The sequence below is a fragment of the Bradysia coprophila genome (genome assembly GCF_014529535.1).
Source record: "Bradysia coprophila strain Holo2 chromosome X unlocalized genomic scaffold, BU_Bcop_v1 contig_79, whole genome shotgun sequence".
In the NCBI taxonomy this organism is placed as follows: Eukaryota; Metazoa; Arthropoda; class Insecta; order Diptera; family Sciaridae; genus Bradysia; species Bradysia coprophila.
The window spans coordinates 1,116,846-1,132,979 of NW_023503370.1; the positions used below are offsets into that span (position 1 = coordinate 1,116,846).

At 32.6% G+C, this 16,134-nt stretch overlaps 1 protein-coding gene across 3 annotated transcripts in view; it reads left to right on the plus strand.

Moving 5' to 3' along the window:
• The first annotated feature begins 1,373 nt into the window (after positions 1-1,373).
• Positions 1,374-16,134, plus strand: part of LOC119070413 (homeobox protein prospero) — a 90,086-nt gene continuing 75,325 nt past the window's right edge. Inside the window, exons 1-2 of one of the 3 annotated variants that reach the window (XM_037174746.1) lie at positions 1,374-1,602; positions 1,714-1,758. The gene's annotated coding sequence lies outside the window, so the exon portion shown is untranslated. Of the gene's footprint in view, positions 1,759-16,134 lie in introns of all 3 variants that reach the window. The other 2 variants (XM_037174744.1, XM_037174753.1) reach the window with 2 other exon arrangements.

The window sequence follows — 16,134 nt, forward strand, 5'->3', positions numbered from 1 at the left end:
TTATCCATTACTTGACGAATATTTTCAGTTAATTTTACGTGAATTCCTTTGTGACAATACAGTGGATGTTACCATGTAATTTATTAATTCGGAAACAATCTTGCGATGCTCGAACACTCACTAGTTTGTTATTGATGTACCTCGTTGGTCAAAAAACCGGCTAGTGAGTTCGTTTTTATATTAAAAAAAAAATATGGTTAGCTCTAGCTCATGTAATGAATTACTTTCGCAGCATCTAATGTAATCTCCTTTTGTATTGTGTGCGATCGTGAATCAATGCATCGAATGTGACCTTCATTGATTGCCCTTTTAATTTATTTTCTCTAAAACTTCCACATCGCGAAGTTTCTTATTTCTTAAAATTAATTTTTCTTCATCCTTTTTCGTTCTGTACACATTTCCGAAACGTTCTGTCTCTCATCATTTAAACAACGAAATTATACATACAATTTGATTGTCTGTACACTGTCGCACAATTTTTTTTTTTCGCCTTTTTATGGATGTGCCTTGTAATAATGCAACAATGATGTATCTAACACTTACAAAAACATTTTTATTGCAAATCGTTTGTGTTAAATCTTTTCAAATATCTTTTTATTTTATTGACAAACTTGAATAGATGAGACATGTGTCAGATTTATTTTGCATTACCTTGGAATCTAATATGTTGGAAATAAATATTTAGAATCGGTCCTTAAACGTAAATTTGTACAGTAAAGTTAATATCAAGGAAATAAGACTTAATGAGCCTCATTTTATTGGGCATAATAAAAACGTTCTTTTATATTACGTATTAAGTGCGACCTCTTATATCAGAAATAGTATGAAAATCGATTTTCGCACACAAAGTGTGTGGTGGATATGCTATACCGATTGTTGTTTATGCTTGTTACAACAACATAATATACCCTTCAATGCATAAGACATCGTTTGAGTAGAAATTCGTTGTTATACGAATAAATGCTGACGAACAAGTACATCAGATGGTTTGTCTTCGATGGTTTTTTTATGTGAATATTCATCACCTTTGTTAACATTACGAAAAATCTATAATTTATCCTAACGACAGACATGTCACATTGTCAGGTTAATCTTCAAATATTTACTACACCGTCTTGACTAACATTCCATCCACAAAATGTAAAACAGAACGCGAAATACTTGTCTAACTATCCATTATATGCATCCCTAATTTGTTGTGCATATTTTATTCACGGCTACACCACTTTCAGTATAACGGCAAAATCAGAGAAGTGTATTGAATCGGCCAATGCATGGTCATGTGAGCTAAGTATAGCAGTTGAAAAGAGAAATTTCGTGTGTATGAGTGTAGATGTGCGGCTGAGTGTTTCGACGTCATTAAGTTATTGTTTTGTAGTTTTTTTTTTTCAATTCGTAGTCTCCTTATTGTTCGCCGAATAATTGTAAAGAATATTGGAGAGGACTGCTTCACATTATGGTTTTTTTTTTATAGTACAAGACGCTTCAGTCTTCACAGTATAAAGATTCTGATGTTTTCGACAACGGGCAATAATTTTTTCTTAGTTTATGCGGGACATTTATAAATTAAGTTGTCAAATGATTAAGACAATAATTTAGATTGTAGACAAATTTAAATAATTGAAAGATTGTAGACAATTTTAAAGAATTGAAAGAAAATGTGTGAAGTGCAAAGTTTTTGATAAACTAAAACGGTGTTTCATTTTGTTTCAGTTAATTTCGTACTCGCTTCATTTACATTTACAGAGCTTTCAATTGGTAAGTACAGAAAATTTCTTTAATTTATTAAGATTCTCGAAAAATTCTTTTGTTAAATGAACATTTAGAACTAACGGTCAATCGACGAATTGGTTGAGATTGATGCTTATCTACCTGTTTGACAATAGACACAATCTAAAATTATGGTAGCTGTACACATTGTGCAAATCTGCTTTAAGTTCGCATTCTTACTTCCATCTTAGATATTATTATAGGTTACGATGAACGAGAAGTTTTTTTTCATTTTTCATTTTCATACGTCTTCCATGTATACAACACGACCAAAACCAAATATTTGTTTGTTATGCAATCCTTAACATTGTTTCAATTTTTTTTTTAAATATGGATTCCAATTAAGCGCATCACTCTAAGGCGAGTTATATATAAACTAAATAGGGTATAACTATCAAATAAAGCCCTATGTTGTCTTTTCCTTTGGTTTCGTTCGAAGACTTTCGATAATTCAACTCTTCCATTCTTTACACTCTTAAACACTCTTTAAAGGTCCATTGCACCAAGTGCCCGTATAAAGCCATGAAGTCATGATAGCTCATTGTGCAAATGTATGAAATGCAGAGCATGTTTGCACAAAAATAGCTCATTCTAATATCTCAAAAAATCCCAACGAAGCAAAGACAAGAAAATAGAGAACTCGTGAAGGGGCTCGTATTACAGGAAGAGTTCGTATGAGGTAGTTTTACCCTTTTGTTTGTTATAAGAGGAAGGTCATAACGTTAAGACAAAAATCGCAAATGTTGTTGTTGAATCTACCCTGTTGATTACTGGTTAATTATGCGGCAAAAAGAAATTGTTTTATCAGTCCAAAACCATGTCCCATTTAGACATGTTCACCGAAACATATCGTCAATCGATGAATTTTCGAATCGATACAATATCAATCGAATGTTTTATCGATAATCGAATTATCAGTTGGCATTTACCGATTATCAGTAGATATTTATCGATTATCGATGAAACATTCGATTGATATTGACTCTTTGAAAATTTTGATAAAATCGATTCTAAGGAAATAATCGATATTTTATCAATCGAATGAATTATCGAAAATGCCTACTTCCACTATTAATTGATGTTCATACTTATCGAATATCGATCTTTGGATGCAATAGACCACGAAAGAGAGATTGCGATTTTCACTTACAGTAAGTAAACTATTTCGTTGTGCACATCCAGCAACAGGTTGTTTTGTGTCAACTGGTGAATATTGTACCATTTGTTTACTTTTTGCGTATTTTGATGTTTTCTTTATATGCGTATGCATATGAAAAGCAACAAGAGTAACAATACATATAGTATACTAGACACCAACTGAAAGAGAACCAGCTGTTGCTAGTTGTGCACAACGGAATAATTTACTCATTGTATGAAAATAAACATAAATTTTTAGTTTATAAGTCGATTTTAAGTACATTTTATGGCATAATTTCAAAGTCTCTTAGGCTTAGTCTTAGTATCGAACAAAGTTGTTTGATGAGTCTTTTAAAGGATCGTTAAAAAGATAACCAACTTTTTTTTGCTATCCATGTCCAGTAACTGTTCCAACAGAAATTTCAAATCGAACGGTGGTTATTTCAAGTGTCTTTTTTATAATTCAGAAAACATAACAAGTTCTACTGTAGTAAAATGTTAGTTTGATAATAATTTATTATTCAAATTAAAAAAAAGAGTAACATGAAACTCGCAATATCAATTTAAAAATGTCCATTTTCTCTTATCTTTATATCAAATCTGAAAAAAAAAATAATTTAGTCATAAGTTCTAGAAAAATTATATGTTGCGTGCCTCGTTTATTATCTATTTTGGTTTGGTTAGGTATGGATTTCTGTTGAGAACAACAGCTAAAAGACTCATGTCTATAGCTAATTTCTATTGTCCTCTTTATGGGACGAGGTAGAGCTGAATTAAACATAACATATGCATATTCATGTTCTTTTTTTATTATATTTCATATTTCATTGTACAATTTTCAGAAAAGTAATGTTCATGGTGTATATATATAGATAAATATATTTTTTTTAATTTCCCATCTACACAACACGACACCATAATCCAACACAGCCAATGCACAAAGTGACATAGTTTAATATCAGACATGGACTTTTTATTTCTTATCTGTATATCATATTATTATCGATTTTAGTGTTTTGTTTGTTTCATTTCTAGCTTGATATATATACTCAAAATACATTAGCTAAATGCAAATAAATTGTGTTGCTTATAACGCAAGACATTTTTTTTTGTAATGGAATTATGATTCACAAAAAAAATAATGTTTGAGTGCAATGATTATGCTTGAGTTTAAAGTCAACCAGCAAAACCATTGAAAAAATATTCAAATAAAATTACATTAGTGATACGGAACGAACACACCGAAAAGTTGTATAGATTCTTTATCCCTACTCGAAAGCAACTTTTCACTCGTTATACAGTCTCTAACATTCCAAATTCCCATTATTGTATTTATTTCTCCGTCTTCTTTCATTTCACAACCAACGGAGAATGAGAGAAGTACGAGAAATAAGATATTTACAGATATATGACTGGTACGCCTGTATGTAGTGTTAAAAGAGAATGTCAAAAAGAGTGTTCACCCATCGAGCTCAGTTAAATTAACTGGTTTGTTCCTAGTTAACTGGACTTTTACACACAATTTTTGACGTATCACCCATCGAAACCAGTTAAGCAACTGGTCATTTTTCTCTCTTGTACGCTCTTTTAACACTGTATATAGAATGAACATGTGAATGACAGCTGGCACCTATGGAGAGAATTGCATGCAAAATGGGTTCCATTCTCTCTCATGTTTACCAGCTGTCACAGGCGCTCTATTTAACATTTCTCTGGATATTGAGAATGAAACGGGAATTAAGAATGTTGAGACTGTAATGCGACAGAATTTAATAATCTGGACCAAGCATTTAACGGAGCTGATAAATTTAACTTTAAAATTCGGTTAAATTTATTGTATCTCTCTCTCTCTCTCTCTCTCTCTCTCTCTCTGAGTCGGAGACTCCGACACTACTTTTTAGATTGGTTAAATTTTACCGACAGTTTGGCAGCGCTGACAGAAATCGAGTTTCTTGTGATTTATGAAATTAATACACAAATTTTTAAAGAATCCCTATTGTGAAAGTGAAACTAGCCCTGTCGGTAGATTTCCAATTTTGTTTTCTCCCTCGATGAACAATTAACTACTAAGATAACGACACGACATTGGCAATGAAAAGTAAGTGAGCAATCAATGCGTATAGGTTGCAATTTTCGCTAGTCTGAGTTCTTCGATACTTTTGTTTACTTTTTTGGAGTGAATAGAAATCCTAAAATCCTTTTGCCGTTATAACTTCGAAATGAGATGGTCCGCATGAACCAACAGTATAAAACGTTTTACATTCATTCTTTACTTTACTTCAAAGTATTCCATACAACCAATGTTGAAATTTTCATACATCCCGTTAACCCTTTCCTTCAACAACAAGATTATCATATCTGATTGTACCCATAAAATCACAAAGTTCCTCGTTAAATTTGAATTTTCATTCTAAAAGCGATACAATCTTCATTCAGAGCTAAGACACACTTACGTTGGTCACACTCATATGTGATATAAATAAAATTAAAGTTTTCGAAACTATGCAATTGAAACGAGAGAATCTTATTTATCATGAACTTGTTTTGGGGATGAGATGTGAATATTTCTAAAAAGAGAAAACGTATCAACTAACGTTGATTGCATAGATAAGATCTAATTCAATGCTAACCCGAAGCTGAAATCGTCAACCTTCTGGTGAAGCTATACCTTCAATATGAAACTTACAAGCGATTTTATATAATCTGTACAATGGACTTGAAAACCCCATACACTTTGCTCTATTATTAAGACAAAACTTTGCCTTGACTTATATAATAAAGATCAACCCCTTTTTAAGATAGTCATCTAATTTATATTGTGCAAGGTTAACCTGTGGACACAAAGTATCTTTATGTTTATGTGCCTGCTATGAAGAAGTAGTAGCCTTTTATCTCATATACATTTAGATATTAAGCAGCTTGGAAGTGCACCCATTTTTCAATGAATATTTCAATGCTGTAAGTTAAACTTGAAAACTAACTTTTGAAAGTTTCTTTGTCTTTCGAATTGCACACAACGTGTTGTGTTAATTAAGAGAATCGATATATTCTCTTGTTTAATGGTAAACATGCAAAATGCCGGTCGAACACGTATCACTTGAATTCAATTATATTATCTGAATATTTATCCGACGAAAATCTGCCATCATGGAAAGAATCATATACACGCAACATGTGATCGAGTCCTATCAACCGTTGTTTGCCAAATATTTAAAATATAAAACCTAATTCAACATAAAACGAAACTGGTTATTCTGCATAATCAGTATGATGACACAATGACAATTCTACAACATTATTTATAGCTAATTTGCGTGTCGGACAAGACACCATATATTCCTTCATAAATATGGCTATATATTGCTGTCCATACAATCCAATGTGGTGCTTGACATCTTCACCGTTCAATGTCTATTCGTCATTTCGTTGGTTCAACGTTATTTTATCATTTCTTCCTGTCTTCATCTGTGATTTTATATGTCCTGCCATTTTTTGCTGAAAATGACTCAAATCCACTTAAAAGATTAGGATTTTTATCAAATTGCTGATGTGCAGTCGTGGAAGGTCAAAGGTCTTTGAACCGTTCGCGTCCATTAAGGACCACGCACTTGGTGCTTACAATTACATATATTACCACCCTACTCTTCGCCTCGTATATACAGGGTTGGTTTTGATTAAATTTTTCGAATCTCAAGATGCTACAATTCCACAGAGATGAACACGATCAATATGAATTACTTGCAACGTAGGGTAGACGCACCAGTCCTCGAACATGTAAGAGCATTATAAATTACTTGCAACATAGGGTAGACGCACCAGTCCTCGAACATGTATGAATCGACGGACACCAATTGTTCTCCCATTCATGAAAACAATTGAGCAATGAAAGAATAATAGGCGACCAACGACTCATACATGTCCGAAAACTGGTGTGTCTAATTGGTTACATGAAAATTTAGTTAACAATTCTATAGAACTACCCCATTTTTAACTTAAAATTTCCAATAAATAAATCATAATAGTTTGCACAATTCACCTTCTATCTTAATTGAACCAATTCTGTTCTTTATGAAACTGTTTATGCCAACAAATCGACCCCATTTCAAATGTCTTATTTTCGGTATTTAGCCTAGAAATCCATTTCTTTACACAATTATAATTTGTCTTGTCAGATCCACTTTGACCCGATTGAGGTTAACCGGTAATGGCAATTATCACGTATTGTATATACATATTCTACACAAACACCACTATTCCAGCCGTCTTCTTAACATAAATGTTAAATGTAAAATTTAAAGGTAGTCCATAGTCCATACAGAGTGTCAAAACTTTATACTCAACGGGAAAAAAAAAGGAAAACTCACTACTTAATCCAACATAAAGACTATATTTCGGTTTGACCATTGGTTTTAGATTTGAAAATTCATCACCCAACTAATAACAAACTGTCAGGGCCAGAAGTCGTGCTAATAAATACCAAATCATTGCCTGTTACGAGGTATATAAATTATAGAAATACATTTAAAATCCGGTAGATTGGTAGTTTAAAAAGCGTCGTTACGAATAGATAAAGAGTATTGTAAATGTGGGGTCGATTGGTGATGACTATTCATAAGTTTTGAAAGTTAAAGAAAACTGAAATTGCTTAATGTAATAAATGTACATGTGCCATTTGGGCTGTTTAATATCCCATAAATAATGCTTTTACAGTGGAACGTTTTCTAGGTTAAATATTTTTTCTTTGAAATCTTCTCGGATTACAGGAGTGAACACCTAAAATCTCCGCAGTGTTATTAATCAATCTATTATTTTCATTAGTCGACTTTGTCCCACACATTCTTAGGTGTTTTACATGTCTATGAGTGTACAGCACAGGGCTTATTATTAGGAAGGTTTTCGTAAATTGTTAAGATTTGTTCTTTTATTTTCAAAAACTTTAAGGTATTTTAAGAATTAAATTAAATCAAGTGGACAAATGAAATAAAAATTATTTAAAATTCATAAATTTAAGACATTTTTGAGAATTTTTGACATTTTAAAGAATCTCCAGAGACAAATAAAAGATTGATAACACGCCAGCACTTTTAGGTGTTCATAACTGTGTCAGACAAAATAACTATAAATTACAGAGATCTTATTGAGTTTCTCTGTTACACAACATAGAAAAAAGTTTCATAATTCAAATCCATATCACCACCATATCTATATTACCAAGTAGAATTGCAATTAGAATCAAAAAAATATATATTTAGATGAAGTATTATGTAAATGTCAGTTTCAGTATTCGACATAATTCTAATCGTATCGCTATTAAAATATCCAAAACCTTCGCAAATGTTATCTACCATTCAGATATATTTTCGTTCAATTAAAAGTGTATTTACGACATTCTAATTAACACGAACGTCATCGAGATTAAGCATTAAAACTTATAAATATTTGTAGGCGTAATCAAATTAATAGCTACTTTTGATCGCAATTAACATACCAATTTATAGCACATAATACACCAATTAAATAATCTTCATTTTCGTGACAATTAAAAATATCTAGGCAAAAAAGGCAGTAGAAACCATATATGGATTAGGTGCGGTATTTCTAATGAAAATAATTATACAAAGTTGAAATACGAAAAAAAAACCTGAACTACAGAAAAGTCTCTTAGCAGGATGGGGGTAAAGTCTAAGGTGCGGTTTATCCTTAGGGAGTCTTGGTCACAAATTAAATGGTTATAAAATATTGTGTACGTGTAGGTTGATGATTTCTACTTAAAAAAATACACACACCCCTCTGTGTCCACTATCTCACCTTGGGGTCAAGAAACGACATATTGTTCGGCTACCTTCATATGAACGTGTTAAATGCCATATATATACGTAACTATAATGCGCATTTCATTAAGGTGAATCCAAGAGTGACATGATGATGAAGGGGTGCGGTAAACCTATTTTGAATAAAAGTTAATGCTTTGATATATATAATTATTTTCTTAATTACTTAACAGTTTTAGTTAAATTTTGGTAATTCATTTCGGTAACATTAACATAATTTAGAAGCGAAGAAATCACTATTAGTCTGTAACCATTTTACATATTAAACGCACGGATATTATGGGGAAAATGTTTCGAATAATTTTATGAAAAGAACTGTTGTCGTCATTCGAAATTTATTCGTTTTTCTTCAATGTGTCTTTTCATGACCATTCAGATTCTCGTTACAAAAATTTCACGTCGAACTCTATACTTGCACTTCCATCGTCAATGACATTCAAATAATTTGCTGAATATTTCATCAACTGGAATTGGAATTAAGTTGTTAAATGACTGGGTTAATTGAACATTCAAGTGACAACATTGGACTATCTCTTGTTTTTTATTATTTTTGTTTCTTTCTTATCGCGGTCGAATGGATGACCGGTTGCACAATCTGATTTTGATGTTTCAGTTTTTTTTTTGGCTTATTCAATTATTCTATACCTCAATACCTCATAAGTGATAACATTTCTATTTTGTGACCAACCACCCGCAAAATATCTATTATATATGTTATCCAAACAGAAACTCAATCGATTTTCACATTATGTACACATATTTGAAATAAAAGTAAAATACTGTCGCCCAGTTTCTTTCGACCAAAATAAACCATCCCTTTGGTCACCTCTAATACTAAACATGCATGTTGCCATTGAGTGTGTATAATAACGTCTATGCAATAGACACACATATATATCGGTTTAAGGTTAAATTGTAGCATCTACCCTCTTCACGATTCACCCTTCAATTTGAAATGTATGGGTTCCTCGGAAGTGATTCAACTAAATACTGAACATAAAATCTTTCTACAACTAAACCATTGCATTGTAGCTAATAATAATATTATAAAATCTGGGAAGAGGTGCATGCCACCACCTCCAAAACCCTTCTATCTGAAACCGAATTGTGTTCGAATGCCTCTGGAGATATAAAACATGTATACCCCCGACCCATAGATATACTCTAATAATTCTATTGAAGAACTTCAGTTTTCTAATCTGAAGATTTGTCTTTCTTGAGGGTGGCATAATTTAAATAATGACAACGTTTGATTATGAACGGTTGATTGCCGATTGAGTGACCTAATGACTTATTTGATGTGCTTGCTTATTATGATGAAAATGAACGTTCTGTGTTGATGGTTAAGTAAACTGAATGGAGACTAGTCGTTGACTAAATGTTACATTTATAAACGAAATTGGAAATTGGTTATTAAATAGTAATAGCATAAAATATGCATAAGGTATACAACGTTCATACATTGTGTATTATCAATATTATTCACATAATACAGGATGATACATTGCTCCTAAAGGGGTTGCACACCAGACATGTCCATTAAATATTTATGTAACATTATGTGTCATATTCCGTCCTGTCCTGTCATTCATACAATTTTAAATAGAGCTAATTTAATAGTTTCTTGGTTTAATGCGTGTGCGCACGTCTTAATTTATCATCGTAAGTACCACATACCTGTAACTTTGTAGTTCCTTAAGAAGAGTAACCAAAAACAGTTGTTTTACTAACAGATCTATTACTTCACGGCAGAGTAAAATAAACCAGGGAGGAGCGGTTCATTTTCGAAACGTCAAATAAGGGACCTAATACACTGTATGACAATAGAACTCAAATGAACACTGACAGAATTGAAAAATTTTATTCTCAAAAAATATAGGGCTACTAGATTATTCAGGTCCATAGTCAAATCAGCGCTACTGCCTGGTTAACTTAGGTCCCTTGAAAGTTTGAAAATGAACCGTTACTGCCTGGTTTATTTTACTCTGCCGTGGCGCTGTATAATCTAATTAAGCACTAATTTTGTACGTTTATCCACAACTTTGTAGCCCTGAACATGGCTTGGCTGGTAACTCGGCCGAAATCTCGGAATATTATACGTGATAAACAAACCAATTGGAGTTTCATTTATTGCCCTTGCCAAGCAACACAACGTTGCAAAGCTTGTTGTTTATTTCTGAATTTGTTATCGATAACAGATGACAGCCTGTAAGTTTCAGGAATATTGGGGTGTCTCCCGTCTATCTCGTCTTTCAAATAAAACAGAATAAATGTCTTCACTCCATGATAACCCAGTAGCCTCACCTACACAATTATTCTGTTTTGACAAACTAGCTATCCTGATGTTAGCTTCTGAAGAAAGTTAGTTTACGTACCGAAAGTGGACTCGTCAATTGGTGCGAAACACACCATCATTTCATAACTTGGAAGTCCTGTATGCAATGCTATGGGACAGTTTCTGCTCAAAATTATTAACGCAAACTATTAACTGGTCCACTCACACAATCACACTGTATTTGCATGCTTATACGGTTTAACCCCACACGCGTGTCGTGTGACTATGAAACACGTACAAAGACGTATAAGCAGTATCTTTAACGTAATTGAAGACGCAGACATCAACAGAGGCATCAAAACCTTTTTTTTACAAAATTGTATCTCCTAAAATTTGGGACCCAAATTCCATTTTTATCTCCTATTTTCAATTTCTTATCACCTGAAAAATCGTTACCATAAATCACTTTATCTGGTTGCTAGGAATCTCGCGCCGCGTTATTCACAATAATTCACTTTTTGACACATTTTGTATAAGGAAGATGTCACTTTGTGAATTATTGTGAATGACGCGGCGCGAGATTCCTTAACACCCTTTATCTATACTTCTTCTCTAACATGTACCCGACTTCTTGTTCTTTCCCGTTATCATCTTTAGTAGTACTACTCCTGCAGTAGCCCATCATCTGCAGACAGTTTTTAGTAGCTCTTCTGTCGCCTTATTTTAAATTTAAGGCAGCCCATACTAGAGCAATCTAAATGAAACTGAAGAATCCGTAAAAATGCTTCATTCATTTTCTAATAGAAAACGGTTGACTAAAAATTAACTTCATTATTTCGAAAACACTTTTTTTTTGTAAAGACAAACAGATTTGCAAGATATCACACGATTACTTCTAGTATACCATACTTTGAATGTATATTGTATAGGGAAAAAGGGAGAGATATTAACACCATACGTGGTGTATGTTAAATGAAATCTAAATTCAATATTTAAATTAAACGTCCCACTTAACCACTATAATGGTTGTTTTGTTGTTGGGTATTGCTTGTCGTCGTTGCCTTTCTCCATATGGAAAAAGCTTTCTACGTACGTATAAAAGTAGTAACAATCTGAATAGCCAGATGCCTTTAAATTAAATTATTTTGAGAAAATACCATGGAACAAAGAATAAATTATACCCAATTAGAAAAGAAGAAGATTAAAGGACTATTGGATTAGATGGACTGTAAATAATGAGTGACATTTTATTTGTATTTTATTTTTCCCGTTCGACCATATTCTTGTTGATCCAGTATATTTAATATTAATTGTATTATAGATATACATTGTTGTCTTAATGATTGGGATTAGACACAAATCAAGATTCGTTTAACGCTTTCGTTTAGAATTTCATTGTTGCCGCGCGTAGCTGTTTGCAATTTTATGTATACGTATAATTTATAATCTGTTCTGTTTTTCGTTTATTTTCCCGACATTTAATCGATAAATTATATCGATATAATTGTTAATAACTGTAATTGATGTATGCAAAAAAAAGGAGAGAAGTTAAACCATGGTCAGGTCATATAATGGAAGTGTGTTTCTTCTATAGAATTTTATTTATACAGTCAGCTGACAGTGTCTGCACTTTTGAACAATTGTATATAATTTGTAGATTTCATACTCAAAACCTACCGATATACATTTAATCACGCACAAACGGAAATTGTTGCTTTGTAATATTATTAATATTTTTGTGATATTTGCTCATTTACTCGAAAAAAAGCGTCCTGTATCCCTGCATTACAATCAAATTTATCAGCATAATTAATATGTTGTAAAATAAAAGAAGAAAAAAAGAATTGTTGCATTTCAATGCAAAATGCCTTCCATCTACGTAAACCGAACAATGTAAAGTTGGAATTAGTACAACTGTCTTTTATTTTTTTTATATTTTTTTCCATTTTTTTTTAATTAACTAGAATAATGTTCTTTCAGTTTTTCGTTGAATGAATTCGAAAATCACGCATATTATAAAATTGAGTATAAGTTGGTTTTTATAAGTCACCCTCAAGCTATTTTGATTCAGTAAGGGTTGTTTGAAAACAAACGAGATTCCGGTCATCCCATTTCCCATTTGCAGTCAATGAATTACACAAGTAGAGTAAAATTACACAAGTGTTAATTAGCCCTTTTTTCTGTTTTTTTTCTGTATAAATTTCGGCTTGCATTTTTGCCTATGTGTAACCATAACGTTTCTGTATATGATTACTATATGGTAGACGTTTTGATGTGCCCATCTTTACGTACCGAGCAAGATAATTCTGAGCAAAGTTTTCGCAGACAGGCAGAAAATCCGGAAGTTATTTTTTTTTAAATTTTGTATGCGCAATACGGGCAATGGAGGATGAATTTTCGATACATATTTCACCTATGTGTATCCCAGACAGACGACACTGACTTGGAAATGGGCTAAATCTGACATTTAACAAATGCGATATTTTTGTTTTCCAAGAGAGCCACTGCAAACTTAACGATATACGCTCTGTCTATCGACCCTCCCTGTTCTTGTGGTCTGGCATCTGACACTGAAGTGCGTTTTTTTTATAATGTTGTCAACTGAATTGAATCTTTAATAACTCCAAAAATATGAACTTTACAAAGTTAAAATTATGTTCTACCCCGATCAATCCCTCTAAGCATAATTTTAACTTTGTGGAGTTCGTATTTTTGGAGTAAAATTTCAACTGTGATGGCAACACTGAAAAATCATTCAGTAATTCCATATCCTTACCACCGACTTCAGGTTTTTTCAGCTTCGAGCATTAAAAACTCAAAGATGAGGCTTTTCTATCTTAAGATGACAAGCGCCTTAACGACAAAAGCCGGTAGTAAGGCTAAGGAGTAGGACACAATGGATCTTTGAGGTGGGTTTCTGCTTCCTCAAGTGGCCTCCAAAAACTCTAATCTAATCCTAGACAGACAAGTACCAATAAACAACGAAGATAAACACGCTTATTTTGCAGTGAATTGATATTGATAGAAAGATGACGCTAATATTTCTGATAGAAAGGGGGGCGTTGAGTGTGGTTCGGTCAAATGCAACCGACTTCTCATGCAGTTTAAAACGTTATCGGTATAAAGACGACACAAGGTACTGTGAAAACATCATTGGCTTATTGGTTCTCTGGCATTTGTTTCATTTTCCAGGCACATTTTGAACCAAGGTTATCAGACGTATTCAAAGTTCTATTTATAGATACTTCTCCAACTGTTTTTTAATCCCACATTGCACTACCTTTCACTCACACGTCAGCTTTCTTCCGTGCATGTTTGTGATGAACGATCGACCCTTTCAATAATTAATAGAGATGGTGAGTTGGATGGTAAATAGGGTGGTTAGTACAGATAATTTTTTTAATTTTTGTTCAATATGCAAAGTGTGGTTGGTTTTTTTTGTTTTGGATATGGAATTTCTGCAGCATTTGCTTTATTGTTGCTGCAGTCTTAATGTATACAGATTCAGTCGCAATGTGGTAATGCGCTATATTTGATTAAAAACATTATTATGGTGAAAATGTCACCCTCTTCTGCTCGCTTATATCGGAATATTTACGGTTCATCTTACAATATATTTATGGGAAAAAATACTCATGATTATCAATCAAATTTTTATATTTAAATTGTTGACGACAAGAAAAGTGTTCATTTTAAATGAATGACTGCGTCCTATAATTTTATTGTTCGACTTATACACACATTATTACGGTCCACATATTTTCAATGTTTTATAGTATGAATTTAATAATAAAAATAATGTAAATTGCCACATATACACACATGCATGGTCAGATGCGTACGCGTCGTAGTCGTACACATCTCTCTCACTATATATATAAAATTATTAGTAATCTTTTTGAGCAAAAACTGGAAAATGCATTGTGTATATTTTGGACAAATACCGAATATAACTCGGGTTTGTATCTAAAACGCAGTGAAATGCCGCGAGGGTGATTTGTGTCCTGTATTTATTATCTCTGCGTTTTTCATTTTGGGGTATGGGAAAATGGAAAATAGTGGGCTCGATATATCTGTAGAAACTGTAGATTCGGAGATTTTTGGATGCATCGTCCAGTGTACACACATTGAAATTCGTACATGCAAATATAAAATGCATAGTGGATTTTAGACTGACCATCGAATGCGATTTTATGTTTTTCATAAAATATATGTTGGGCTGGTATATGTGTACACAGAGTTTTATATGCAAAAAAAGATGTGTGCTCGCAGCCTCTATGTAAAAACTGGTTGGTTATCTATGGATTTTTATGTATATGTCCTGATTTTCAGTTCCCAGTTTTTAATGCCCGTACACTTTATATGAGCCTACAAAAGTTCATGTGGATTGATAGCGCTGCTGTTAAAGCTTCGCACAAAATATAGTCTGGTGTATATATGTGTTCAATAATGTAGGCGTACAATGTATACTTACATACATCTACCATTACGGATATATGATCAAATTTGTGTGCAATGCACGCTGCGAACTTTTATTGATTTTGTATTTTTAACAACTTTAATTAATATCTACGGCAAATTTATTTTCGTTGTTTGAAATTCATGTTGTGTATTTATATTTTTTAGTATTAATTTGAACATATTTTCACAGTACGAGTATTGTGTGTGTGTACCACCCGTTTATATATTATCAATTTTATATTTTCTATAAAGTGTAATTTAAAACAAAAATGAAATGAGACACACATTTAAAATGTAAGTGCACGGTAACCAAACAGTGACGAAGAATTCCCGGGATGATAGGTTTTTTGCGTCACTCAAAAAGCTATATTATTATGGTAGTACGAACATTCAAAGACTAAGTGGTTGAGCAGCTAAGTTTCATTCTCGAATAAGTTAGCTTTGCTAAAATCAAAGTAAATTCATTATAACGTCGACTGCATTTTGTTGTTGTTTCAAGAAGCATGCTGAAAAGCGTTTTTTAACTCTGAATTTTAGATGACTTTTGATGTCATCTTTTCACCAGAATGCTTCAATAAAAAATAGATTTGGTTGTAGCAGTTTGACCAGCTCTGAGAAACGTGAGTAGTTTATGAGAATTTTGGTAAACTGTTACCTTTT